This window comes from Parus major, chromosome 4 (genome assembly GCF_001522545.3).
Source record: "Parus major isolate Abel chromosome 4, Parus_major1.1, whole genome shotgun sequence".
In the NCBI taxonomy this organism is placed as follows: domain Eukaryota; kingdom Metazoa; phylum Chordata; class Aves; order Passeriformes; family Paridae; genus Parus; species Parus major.
Genome location: NC_031771.1, coordinates 5493992 through 5508062, shown reverse-complemented (window position 1 = coordinate 5508062; position 14071 = coordinate 5493992). Strand labels below are relative to the sequence as shown.

At 40.2% G+C, this 14071-nt stretch overlaps 1 non-coding gene across 2 annotated transcripts; it reads right to left on the bottom strand.

Annotated features, from left to right (window-relative positions):
* Positions 1 to 310: 310 nt before the first annotated feature.
* On the bottom strand, positions 311 to 13820 carry LOC107202982. 2 transcript variants are annotated; one of them, XR_004496945.1, is made up of 5 exons: positions 7835 to 13820; positions 6388 to 6536; positions 5673 to 5811; positions 4000 to 4151; positions 311 to 1212 (listed from the first exon to the last, which is right to left on the bottom strand). It is a non-coding gene; the product is annotated as an uncharacterized LOC107202982 (transcript). The 2 variants fall into 2 exon arrangements; XR_004496944.1 differs by lacking the exon at positions 5673 to 5811.
* Positions 13821 to 14071: the final 251 nt, after the last annotated feature.

Sequence of the window (14071 nt, the reverse complement as noted above, 5' to 3'; positions counted from 1 at the left end):
ACATAACAGATAAATCTGCAGGCACAGGCACACACATCCCTGCTAAAGGTACATCTACTTACAGATGAAGGCAAAGACATCTGGAAAAAAAGGTCATGAAGAAAAACTGTTTTTATAAAGTTACTAGCTTATCTGTTAAGGATAGCACGAGCTAGTCACCTCAGCATTCTTCAACCTCCTGTAAACAATTAAACAGCAAATCTATTTATGAAGTTAAAAGTCATGACTAAGTGCATTTCATTACCAGAGCAATTAATATATGAGAAACAGAACAGTATTCCCATTTAAGATAATTCTAGACTAGTATAGCTGCTTCTCCATCAAGGCTTTTATTAATATAACTGCCGGCAAAGTAACAACAAATCATGAATAATACCATCATACCTTCAAGAGTCTTAAATGTAGACAAGGGTTAGGGTTAGGGTTAAGTTAAGATTCTCCTAAACATTCTTCCATAAAATGATGGAATCATTGCCAGAATCTTGAAATACTGTCTGCACTGGCACCAAATTGCTGCTCCTGGAATGATGCTGCTGAGTGAGAGCCACTGGACCCCTCAGCCTGGTATGCCAAGGAGGCACTTGTTACATAGGAGATCACAGCTGTGTTCTACAGTAAAGCCAGCAGAAGGGGAGTTTTGGAATTCTGGCAACTCATTTCTATTTGCAAATTTGTCAGGTATGCTAAGGAGAAAACAGGGTTGACAGTGAAATGATTGCAACCAAAACAAAGCTGAACAAACAAGCTCTTAAGGCCTTTGCAGCAGGGATTTCACCATAATGACCCAAGGCCCTGTAACTGAGGCTCTTCAGATAGTGACATACTGTGACACAGAGTAGCAGCGACCTGAGGTAGAAATTTCTTTAAATGGCTTTGCCGCTGAAGAGAGCACCTGCATTCCTACACCCTGAGAACTGCAGAGGTGGCTTCTGCCTCAGCCTTCCCTTCAGCTATGCAGTGTGATGCCAAAGCCCCTCTCTCCTCTGCTGCAGGAGCTGAAGTACAGCACATCTGGTGGCTGATCCACTGGTCTGAGAACACACAGTGGCAGTGCTCAGGACAAGCTGAGGAGTTGGTGTGCAAGCAAGGCCTTGGAGCCACTCCAAAGGGAGGCAGACGGCATCCTCCGGTGCAGTGTCACACTGCTCCTCTGTCCTCACTACTTCTTGCTGTGCCAGAGGTGCCCCAGAACCATGAGATGTGACACTGTCCCTGGGAAGACACAAAGGGGAGGAAAACAATGTGACTGAGTTAGTAAGATTTGGAATCAACACTATTATTAAAAATAATTCTATTAGAAACTGAGTATAAACAGCAAACACATATACATAGATGAAGGAGGCTAAAATCTGTAATATTTTGGTAGTACCTGAAAATCAGAAAGCAGAACTAGTCAGAAATAACTGGTAATCAGTCATCTGCTTCTACCAATAATAACCATAACAAAAAGGAGAAAATTGCATTTTATGTTGAAGATAACTTTAAGTAGAAAGTATTAATAAGGCCAAATCAGAGTAGATCTGCTGGAGGAGGGAAAAGGGCCCTCAGTTACCATGCCCTGTGTTCAGCTTTAGACTGTGGAAGAGGGGAACAACTGCTCTGCTGTGGAGATCCCACACCAGCCCAGCAGCCTCACCAAACCCTGGGAGTGATTTCCAAAAGAACCTGTAACATCAAACCTTTAATTCTGTTATCAAAACTCCAACTGTAGTGTCATGCTGATCACCGTGCAAGGCATGTCAGGATACAGGGTACAGTCCCAGCTGCCAGTGGAGCAGTAACCTGTGTACCAGACTGTGCACCAGACACATCCATCTTGAGCTTGTAATGGTTTGGAGGTTACTTGTTTTATGCTACTGATATTGTAACACAGAAGTGACTCTCTTCTGACTTTTGCTCCTTCTGTTCATTAACAATAGCAAATGAACAAAGGAAGCATTTTTCATTGTGCCATTCTGCATCCTCCATTCCCTGTCCAACACCTCTGTGTCTCTCTTCTGATTTTTCTTTCTCAACATTTGGGATGAACATGACACACACTGTTGGGTTTCAGCACTACCACATCCCTGCTTTTTACACTGCAGGCCTGTCTCTTAGTGGAATCTCTGGGAAATGTGTTGGGAATGCTGGGAAACAGACAACAGTCCTGTGGCAGAAAGGCTGTGCTCTGTGGGCCATCCTTCAAGGAGACCTGCAGACCTGCCATGCATCTAACCCCTGAGCAGCAGAAGTCCTGGTTGCTACACAGAGCAGGAGCAATGACTTGCCCCAGCCTCACCCCACTTGTGGCTTTCAGCTGAACAACTCCTTTCTGCCCTCAAATTTTTAAGAGAACTGTGGTAGCCAAACATCCTGTCAGCTGCTGCCTTGTCTTCTGAATGTGGCTGTCCTCTGGTAGTGGGGAAAGGTTATGAGCACTACTGTAAAGAAGAATGAAGCTCTCTATGAAAGCTGGAACACAGCTCAGGCACAACTTTAAGCTCTTACAGAGATCAAACTGTTCAGGCCTTATTCAGGAGTTTTTAGCTGAGATGTGAAAGGAATTGCATGATATGGCGGACTGTGGTGCCAGAAGATCCCAGCTGGTCACCCAGTGAGGTTTCTTCCATCCTACATGAAAAGAAAGTTGTGACCCAGGAGGTGGGAGGCTGCTCCCAGCTCTGAAGGAGACTTAAAAGGATGTGCCCACAAGAGGACACTTCTGAATATCTGGCTCTGTGCAGGACAGGTCTAAGCTTGTCTCAGGCTCTAGGTGTTGACAGGATGTTTCCTCAGTACCGTTATCAGTAGTTAGCAAGGACGCAAATATATCAAACTGTGCCTAAAAAGCACTACTGCTTGACTCAGGAGCAGGATGGGAAAGAAGCTGGCTACAAATTAGCCCTGGAGAAACATTACAGAGAATGTAAATGGTTTTATATTGTTGCCTATTAATGTTTTAGTGTCTGTGGCCTCACATTCAGAGTTATATTTATTCTGATTTTTATGGCAAACACAAGTCAAGAATAGATTATTTTCCAAGGTTAGGTTTTCTCTTTACAAAGCAAAGCTAAAAGACCAGAGAATTATACCAAAGCTTGTAATAAGAAAATAAGATTGCAAGGACATAGAACTGACTTGCAAAGCTGTCAGAAATATTTTGAAGACTAGTTTTTCTAAATCTGTTTTACAGGAATCTTCTTCCTATTCTCCCATTTTCCAGCATAACTCTCTCCCTTTGTCTCCTACAATCCCTCCAGGTCACAGATAGTACATACATGAAATTTCACAAACCTAAGCTATAAAAATTCTTTGAAAGCAGCCCTGTATATTTCAGACTTTTCTGGCTGAACCATAGCAATGACTAAGCCATGGGAAAAGCCTCCATTCAGTTCTCCTGTAAAGGAAAATGTGGGTGGGGGAACCGGGCTTTCGGGGTCGAAGTCATGCAGCTCTTGGGTGGCACCGTCGCGACGAGGAAAGATGAAGACTTGGCCCGGCAGGGCTGGCCCGGGAGGTTTCTCACATTTCCACTTTCCAGCCATCCCTGTGGGGCCGGGCCGGCGACAGTGTGTGAGAGGCTGTCATTGTTTGACTCAGCCTGTTCCTAAGCCACAAGAGAGCTGTGACGTATAGAAAAAACCTGCTGCTTGCTCTTATCTGATACCAGGGATATCAAGGAGTTTTCTCCACTGCCTAGACAATAGAGGAAGTCCTCCTTTGTCCTTGCATTTCACTTTCTCTGTCAGCATGGCTTCCTTGATACAATTCTTGTGGCCTTACAGCCTCTCACACTAAACAGAAGACTATACAGCAGCTTTAGAGACCTGATATGCAAACACAAGTTGTCATTGTCAAATGCCCATTGTTTAACTTCCCATTTACTCCAACAGCTTTAAAACTGATCTTGGATATAATTTGGATTAGCTCAGACAGAGCCATCTCACCTCCCATGATTTTGGTGGAGATCTGTCCCTGCCCCTTCAAGCCCTGTGCTTCTGGAAACGCATGGAGAGTTACCTTGGGCATTAACTGAAGTTTTTAAGTGGTTCTGAAGTTGTCTGGAGCAGCAAAAACCTTCAGTGATCTCTTTCCATGAAACACTGCCAATCACCACAAGATGTCACAGCTAATAAGAGTCCTTTTACACATCCAAGTGGAAAATTCCCAACCTATCAAGCAAATAAAGATGTATAAATGGCTGACAGTGCTACCGACCACCTACTGTATCTGGGCTCAAAGAAAGTTCCCAAAAGAATTCACAGTTGCAATACTGACAATAAGAAGTAAAAGCAAACATTATCACCAGCCTGTTTCTTTACTATGAACACTTGCAATAGGAAATGAAAAAGAGGACTGAGGATAAATGAATGTTCATTCATGTTACCAGGCAACAACCTACAGAAAAGTTATGGTAAAGAGGAGCAGAGCCAAGTCCCCTCTTTGTGTCGAGAACCACCAGTACTAGAAATAATCTCTCTGTGTTCTCAGCAGCCTCAGGGAGGTGTTGGACATCAGATAAAAGAAAATATTTCACAATGCTTCACAGGAAGGGGATGGAGGGAGAGAGGATAAAAACAAGTTTTGGTCACCATGTGGTTTCTCAAAGCAAAGATACTGTTGATTTCCTTTAATGAACCCTAGCTGTAAATTAACAGACATTTCAAACAAAACTTACTAAGATCCTCTGTACTTCACAGTGCAGCTATGCTGCTTATCTAAAATTATTTTAAGATGCGTCTGTAGTGGGGGGAAAAAAATCATCACACCATCTTTTCTTCAAGAAATAAAATTTCAGACTATGTGGTAGGAGAAAGTATTTTTTTCTTACTTGTTTCAGTTCTTATTTTTCAGGATTTCTGTCTACTGGGTGTTAATAGCTACTCCTTTCACCAGGAGAGATTCTGTGTGTGCACACACAAGAGTCTGAGTGCAGTTATGTGTATTTACACATACACCTATAACATTTATTCCTTTAGGCTATTCATTTTCTGAGTGGTGAAAAATAACTTAAGCACATGAACAGCATAGAGCAAATAATCATTTGTACACAGAAAAGAAACATGCTAGAGTATGTCAGATAGAGCTCTCGCCAGCTTAAACACGCATTTTTAAATGAACAATGAACAAGTGACCCAGCCTGACAGCCCAGATTCACCCACCAGACAGGTTTATACAGGTGCATTTTATATGATGTCAGAATATTACACAGGTTACCAGACATCCAACTGCAGTCCAAACTCTGTGTAGACCGTGTAAAGCATCCCTAAAGCTATTTGGAATCTTCAGAGGAAAAATTTGACAGACACATGACCATCTTTTTATTCATCACAAGTGATGTGATTTTAACTGCAAGTTTAACATCACAAGTGCCCAAGTGATTTTAACTGCACTCTACTAATTCCACATGGGAACGCTTTAATGGTATTGATAGTAATTAAATAATGATAATACATAAAAGGAATTTATTTTTCCTCTCTTTGTGATGAAATATCAATATCAGTGATTTTAAAATCAACTGATTCCAAGAGCTGGAAATCCAGTATGTCTCTAGTGCCTGCACAGACTTTTGTTTGCCATGCAGTCTTCTACATTCCCAAGGAAATTCTCAGTTGCTGAAGGATGTAACTGAATGTGTGCCACAAGCCCTGGATCACTGCCACAAGCAATAGTGTCCCTTGGGACTGACTCACCAGGATTCAGTCCCTGCTCTTCCAGTACTGCTCCCTCTTGGTAATGGGTGTGTTCAGGGATTAATCTCTCCCAGGACAGTGTATCTCCCTGCACCACTCCCAGTGGACATGTCCTCCAATGTTGTTAATATATCTGCTACTGGTTCCAAGCAAATATAAAGCAAATTTCAGCTGGTTTAAATGCTAAGATGTGCTTTTACTCACAGCTCTAAGAGAATCCAAGCTGAGAATGAAAAAGCCACAGTTCATAGATGTCAGGAGGAAACAACTAACAAACATTCCTTGGAGTCATAAAATAGGATAAATATATTTAAATTTGAAAGAAGTCCTGACATTTTCTTTTCAGAACGGTACAGAAGAGCTGCAGATGGACTGAAGAGATTCATCACTGTATGACACAGGAAAAAAATGCAGAATCTTTATTTACCTAGGCCTGTGGTTTCTAAGTACCAACTTTTTAGTACGTTCATTTCTTGACTCAAAGTGAAAATGGGAATTCACCCTTTTCTCTTTTTTTCCTGCCCAATGTGCAGATGGGGCACATTTTCTTTCACTCCACCAATCCCTGCCCCCCCACGCACAAGCTCGCATACGTGCACCAGTGGAAAAGAAAAAAGGGTTACTCATTAATCCATTCTACAAAGCTTTCCAAACTGAAATGGGTGGGTTCTCCATCTCCAGCAGGGAGCAATATATAGGTAGGTGCAGAGCTTACCTGAGCACAGCTCAAACTGGAGTGTTACACTTGAACAGCACAACTTTGCTCCTGGTACATTTTTAAATAGAACCCATCAGGATGAACAGGACAATTATTTTCTGCATGTTTTTCTTCTGCTCCACTATGGTGCTGACTGCGGATGCTGACTGCAGGAGATCCAGAACAGTAACATACAGACAGATTCACCAGAAAATTAAACAGTTAGAAACTATGGTGAAAGATAAGGTAAGTGATGGTATTTGTCATAATACTGAAATTACTTTCAAGCATTATGTATTGCTTAGTACATATTTTGTGAGGGACATCACTTTCAAACATTAAAACTTTTCTAACTTAGATTTGTTTTATTTTAGGATGCTGAATTGCTGCATACACCAGAAAACCCTGTGGTGAGACTGCTTTAACATTCTTTTCATAATTATATCAATTTGATTTTGTACTGGTTTATTCCATTGACAAATGGAAGATGTCTTCTTTTTCACATCTCTGATCTAATACTCTTAACACAAGCTAGACTGAATAAGAAAATATGTTTAAAAAGTTCCTTTTTCTGGATATTTAATGGCAAAAGTGTTTATATTTTGGCATCGCAATTACTATTTTGCTGTTGTACGTGTATCATAACCCACCAACAAATCCAGAGTTACACATATTCCATTTTATTAAGAAATAGTGCTAAGAGTAAGGATTGATACAAGAGCCAGATGAGCAGCAGTGCTTTTGGGGGTGCAGGTATTTGGAGTGAAAGTGCCTCCAGCTGCCATGAGCTCCAGCATGGCTGAGCTGCCCCCCCTTGCCCCCCACAGCAGCCAAATGGCCAGAGTGGCACTGCAAGGCCGTGTCACTGAGCACCTCCTCCCATGTGCAGTCACACTGCTCTCTCTGAAACTGTTTCTGGAGGGGTTGTGCTACCAACAGGAAGACAAAACTGCACCTGCAAATATTCTCTTCAGCTTATAACTAGTTAAAAATAACAAGACCAGCACCCTGTGAATCCCTTTTTAATACAGATACTTATTTATATGTTATTTAGTGCTGATATTTTGCGTCTTCCAGGGTTAAGATCTTCTTATATACAATGAGTCACCAAGTCTGTGCACTCTCAAAAGTGGTAGGGTGCAGGATGTACCGTGAATTTAAACGCTAATCACAGTAAAATCATGTCATAAAAACTTAGAGGGTAAATGCATCCTACTTTGATAATCCCTCAACATGCAACTGAGGTCTAGAGCAACCTGTGGTTACCTAATATTACACTTGTGTTATCAGCTGTCTTAAAATTTTGAGTCCTATCTTGAAGTACAAAAAATTCTGACTGACGTATAAAAGTTATTACTATACATTACTATGCTATAAAAACTGTAGGCATTCTTAAAAATTTATCTCCTCGGGATTCTAAAGTCCCTTGCAAAGCAGCTACAAGAAGAAAGGAAAAAAAACTCACCTAATTTCACACAGGTTTTGGTTAGTCTCCTCCTAGGCTTTATAGCTGGGCACATGTTTCACTTGCCAAAAAATATACAGAAGCATGAGCAAACCAGTTACGTTCCTTTGAGTTTTGAGAATCAGCTGCAGTGCACAAACTCATTGCCGGGCTTTTTCCTCTGAAATTCTTTCTAACTTGTGGTGTCAGAGTGAAAAGGAGGAGATCATTAGCTGTCATTTTACTCCAGTGTTTCCTGCTGCCTCTGAAACTAAGCAAATACAACTAGTGACTAATTGCTTAATGAGGTTGTTGGGGTTTTTTTCTTAAAAAAAGTCATGCTCACCTCAGGAAGGAAAACAACAGTTCACTTGCAGCTTAGGGCTTTACTGTCTGACACTGGGAGGTCCTAAGTGCCTCCTCTGAATACCAGAGAAGAAAGAGAATTCTCATATTTAGAAGGTATTAAGTTGATACAAGTTCAGCTTCTGATGAAAACATGTAAAAAAGCTGTTAGTGTTCTAATAATAATAATCACCAGCAACCAAATCAACAAGCTTTTCATCCTACAGGGTGACTCAAATACGTATCACAGTGTGCCAAAGCGGCACTCAGGGTGATTAGGTGCCATCACAGCCTAGTGAAACTCAATTTAATAAGAAGTCGCTCACATAACTGCATTTCAAACACCAAAATACTTGAAATTGTTTTTATTATAGCCTGCTCATGCCAGATTTGCATTTGGTCTTGAATATTCAATGAGAAAATAACCTATTATACCATTTAGATTTAGGTGGTTTATCCCTATCTGTTTTGGCTTCCTTGGGGTTCCGTTGTGTGGACTATTAGCCCTAATTCAATCCCACACAATTTCCTTGTACCCTCAACAATGAAGTATCCTTTCCTTTGAATGAGGGGAGGTTAGAGGACATCAATCCAAGGGGAAACAGGCTGAGACTGAAAAAGCAGTGCTAAGACCGAGGTGATCCCTGGAGGGCAAGTGAGCTCTCTTGCTGGTGGCTGGCACTGGCAGCTGAAGTGTCACTGAGTGTCACGATGCTGATGTGCCCCGGATCTGTATCTCACCCCGCCGATCACTAATGCCGGAAGCGAGGGCTCTACGGGCTCATCTGTAAAGCCACTTTGAGTCAGATGCAGAGTACTGCTGCCAACTGCCTCTGATACAAATATTTCACACGTTTCTAGCCCCCCTCAGACACCTCCAGTGGTCTGTGCTCCTTCATGGCTCATCCCCAAAGGGCTCAGCCCGTGACAACACGCTGGGCCCCACAACCCTTGCGGTGCCCTGAGAGTTGGCTGCCTCAGCTCTAAGTGACAGCTCAGCAAAACAGAAGAAGCAGCACAGATGAGAAATGCTGGTTTCTCAGCTCAGCACGGATGAGACCGACAATGTTTTCAGTTTCAGCTGGAAAATCGATCTCTTTAAAAGACGAGTAGTGTTTTTTTTTTCCAGTAAGCAAGGCCCATTACGGTAAGGATGCTTGAAACAAGCATAAATGTGTGACTTTTAAGGAAAATAAAATGTTTTATCTGACCAACATAGAATGTTGCTAGCAAAATTTGCTATAAGCAACATTGATGAAGGCTTGCCTTGTCCTTGCCCAAGCAGCAAACTGCAGTGACATCTCAGGAGGCAGACGAGACTCATCTTGGTATACAAAACAGGCATGATGGCTTTGGAGCCTTTCTGAAATGTGTAATCAGCAGCTTCCATCTTTGGAAAACAGAAAGCAACTTAAATTGGCTTCAGTAAACATTGCTTTTCTTTCTCTGTTGATGGTTAGATTACTTACAGGGATAGTTTCTGTATCATTTCTGATGCTATCATATAAGAACATTCCAATAGCATTTGAAAATACACAGTCCTATGTCAATTCTAATTATTAACTAGGCATTATTAGAAAGAGGACAAAAATTAGGAAGACAAAAAGTATATTCCCATACATAGCACTGAGAGATACTTATAATTTTGTAAAAATAAAATGTTTGTGCTTTAGCAGGTGAAAACCTACTGATCTGATCTTCAGGATTATTTTCTTTCAAATGCTGTCATGATTAATACCAAGTGGAATTCAAGCAATTATGCAAGAACAGCCAAAGTAAAGCCTCAATATCACCTGCATATCTAAAACTAACTTAAAAAAAAAAAAGATACAGTTGAATATTTTCAGTTAATATCCTGGATACCTTCTTCTGCACATGGACCACTATCTAACACGTGCAGGGAAAAGTGCTGCAACATTGGCTTTAAAACACTTCCTTCTTCTGCTCTAGGAGGCATGTCTGTACACAGCTGTGACCTGCTTCAAGAAGGGCATCCAGAAACTACAACCAGCGAGCAGCCAAGACAACGCAAAGTTCACCAAAGCCATTAGAATTGTGAGCAAATTGACGTGCAGAGACGCTGGAGAGGTAGGATTTCCTCACATTGCTCATAATTGTCATCATTCCTCCTTATTTTCTATAGCAGATTCCCCTGCTGCATAATTGTCATCATTCCTCCTTATTTTCTACAGTTCCCCTGCAATGGGGAACTGTAGAAAGCAAATCTGTTTGAAAAATCAATCTGCCTATCATTCAGAAATTAAAAAGTCCAATTTTTGCAGTTTTGGAAGAATCATTCCCTGTGACCCTAAAAAGTCACATGTGTACTTGGCAACCACACAATGTGCTGGCAGAAGGACAGGGATCACTGCAAAAATGTGAATGAAAGGTGTCATTACTAAATTCCTTCACTTTTGAAAAAGCTTGTGTCAAAGCTTTTGCAGCCAGAAAAGGCATTGATTACAACCCTCTTGATTTTTCAGTGAGAAAGTTTGAGGTTTGATTTAGGATTGTGATGTGCTCTTCAGAAGTAGCATGACTCTCTTTATCTTCCAGCAGTGTGAGTACACATGTGAATCTTATGAGAAGAAAACCCCCAAAGAATTTTTGAAGAGCTTTGCAAATCTAATGCAGATGGTAAGCAGAGTTCATTCCTCCTGGGTGCTTTTTTGACATTTTGCAAACCATTACAGATATTCCTTATTTTAAATCCTTACTAACAATGTGTTGTTTTTACAGCTATTCAAGAACTAATCTAGGACACACCAGAGCTGAAGGCTACTGAAAATCTAATTTTAAAGCAGACACTATGTTATATTTAAGATGTGAAAAATGTAAATACTTTCCAGTGCTATTATGATGTATTCTCTGTGTGTGGTAAGTGAAAGCTTCTCCCAAAATATTTAGAAGTCTTATTTGGATGAGTATTTGTGAGATGGATGCTATTCTGCAAGTGATTCTAGACCCACCTTACAGGGAAAATTAAATTCTAATTTCACAAAAATAGGCTCTTGTAAGGGACGTAATTGTCCCCCTTCTGCTGAACTAGAAATACAAGAGACAGTTACTTTTGTATTTTTGCTTTGATCTTAATTGAATCCCATGCAGAGATTTCTACAACTTTCTTAAGAAAATTAACTGAAAAATTATCAGAGGCTTTGAAGCCTCAAAGGAAATCTTCTTGGACTGATTTCCTTATTTACAATAATACCACACACAGAGCTTTATTTATAAGTTCTTAGACTGCATCTTAGCTAACTATGTAAAAATATCCTGCATTTAACTGCCTTCTCAGGACTGGAAAAAACATTTACAAATCAGACTGTATGGCTGTGATTAACATCTTGAAGTTAATGGCACATTTGCCATGGGACTCAGTAGGGAGAGATGTAACCCATGTGCTCTAAGTGAAGATACAGGATTCTGGGGGGAAATCTTGTTTTGGAAAATAGAATTTCATCTACACTGCCCCAGCTTAACATGATAGATACAGCAGAGGAGTGACAGCCACTGCAAAATGTCCAATAAATACAGTAATTGATGATTATTCTGAGCAAAACAGCTCTAATGTATACTGCTCCTTCTCCAAGAACAGCATTTACCCTCATATTCATGTACCATTTTTCAGGTACATTTAATGTACCTCTCTCCTCCTGAGTAATTTTAACAGTTTTTTTATTTGCCATTTTTTCTTTAAAAATCTGTAGAGTGTTTTGTTATGTGGAAACTTTACTGTACAGCTCCTGAAGCCTGAACATTTCCATGGAATTATGGCCAGAGATACCACTGAAATTAAAATCAATTAATTAATTATTTGCAGCTTAATTATATACCACCATATTCTGCTTGCAAGGATTCTGAACCTCTGGGTTCTTCCATCTGAGCAGTAACTGATAATCTACCCCAAACAGATATTGGTACCACATGAGGAAACTGATCTTGGAAAAGAGCATAAAGCTTTCCAGTAAAAATTAACTTTTCATCTGATTTTCTCTCTACTTAGTAGAAATGTGGTAGAGAGAGGAAACTGGAAAACTGTATAGAGTGTTTCGATGGAAAATGTCAGGCTTAGCTACCTCCAAAAATAATGAGGTACCATTAAAAATATTTCCATTCCTATCAATGTCGTCGGCCTAAAGGAAAACTAATACAAAAAGCTTTGCTGCCTCCACATTTTCACTGTCCTGACATGTGAACCTCCTCAAACATGTACATCAGAAAGCGGAAGGAAGATCCCCAGGGAACAACAAGCCAAGTGAACTCTCCTTGTTTCTGGTGATGGTCATTTTGATTTAGAAAGTCTTCTTCTCCTCCTTTTCTTCTTCTGTTTCAAAACCCGCTTTTCCTCTGTGTAATGTCCTATCTCATACCTCAATGTTTCCACATTTCTGCATCAGAATCCACATACTAAAAAAGAACTACCACTCATATGTAAGTAATCAAAGTACTGAGTTTAAATGACGTTCTTTCTGCAACTTCTATCCCTGTTTCTCTTGTTTCACCTACCCATGAAGTCCCTCCATCGCCAATTGGTGAGCACTATGCAAAGCTGCTGCTGTAACTGCAACAGATATTAAAGGCCAGGTAAAATTCCATTCCAGATTTGGATAAAAGCAACTGGGAAAACACTGAAGCATGTCCTGCAGTTGCAGCATAGCTGCTGATGTTTCTACATTGCAGTTTTATGGAGGGGTTTTAATTGAATAGCTTTATCATTAATTGTGTTTTTATGTGAGTCCTAGAAGGACAACAAATAAACCAGCACTTCACATGCACCCCCATGGAATATTTGCATGTGCAGGGTTTTGGAGAAAGAGTTTTATTTTTGTACAAAGAATACAGCATGCACTTCTTTATCTGTAAATGTCTTTTCCAGTAAATTGCTAAGTGCATTGAAATCAGTGTTCTCTGAAAGAGCCTGTTAAAATCCTTGTTGTGCAGACAAAATGAGATTAGCATGGCCTGATAAACACAACACAGTGTATGATATATTTATTAGCAATCATGACAAAGCCTTGAGAAGGAACTTTTGTGCCTGGGATGGACATTTCATGAATGAAAAGCAATTCCCTACAGGAATGTCATAAGCTAACTAGGTACTCCTGCCTACACTGCAGCAATGCCTGGGTTTTGTCTGAGAGGCAGTAAGTAATGCACCTATTTATGTTTAGTGACTTGCTTCAATGTTTTTAACTATGGATTTTATCACAACAAACATAGTGCTAAAGCTTATTTTTTCTTGTTTTAAATGCAATATACTTGTTTATTAGTTGAGGTTATTTCTTGTACCTGCAGAACAACTTAATTTAAAATGCTCACTTGTAGTATTCAAAAAAATAGTGAGAAACTGCAACAAATGTAACTTTAGAGGGTTAATTGCTCAGAGACCTTGCTGAAAATTGAAATAATTGGACAAACCAGTCCAGCTACATATAGAGAATATTAATCACAAAATCAGCACAGCTGATTTTGGCCAACACCTCTGGCCAGTGTCAGCACAAGTACTGTGGGCAATAGTGCACTTCAAATATGCTTTGATTTACAAGATGTGTGGCCTTGTTTTCACTCTTTGATTTGTCAGAGTGATCAAAGATGGAATGTATTATTCAGGGTGTGCTATTTGAAGAACAGGACAAATGAAGAAGAGCAAATCTGTGCAGGACAAATCAGCGTTCAAGAACACATCATCTTGTTCTGCAACAGCATTCGCAGAAGGAAAAATGAAGATGCCCAAGGAAGAATATGTGACCTTAGGAAGGACCAGATAGCACAAATCTAAATGTGTTGTACACCCTCTTGACTTCTTTCTTTTCCTGAAATGAACTCTCTTTGTACTAAGTGCACTCTGCAGAAACAATGTGTGTTTCATTAACAGAGTACATCACGTAATCCATAAAAGCTCATTACCTCCCA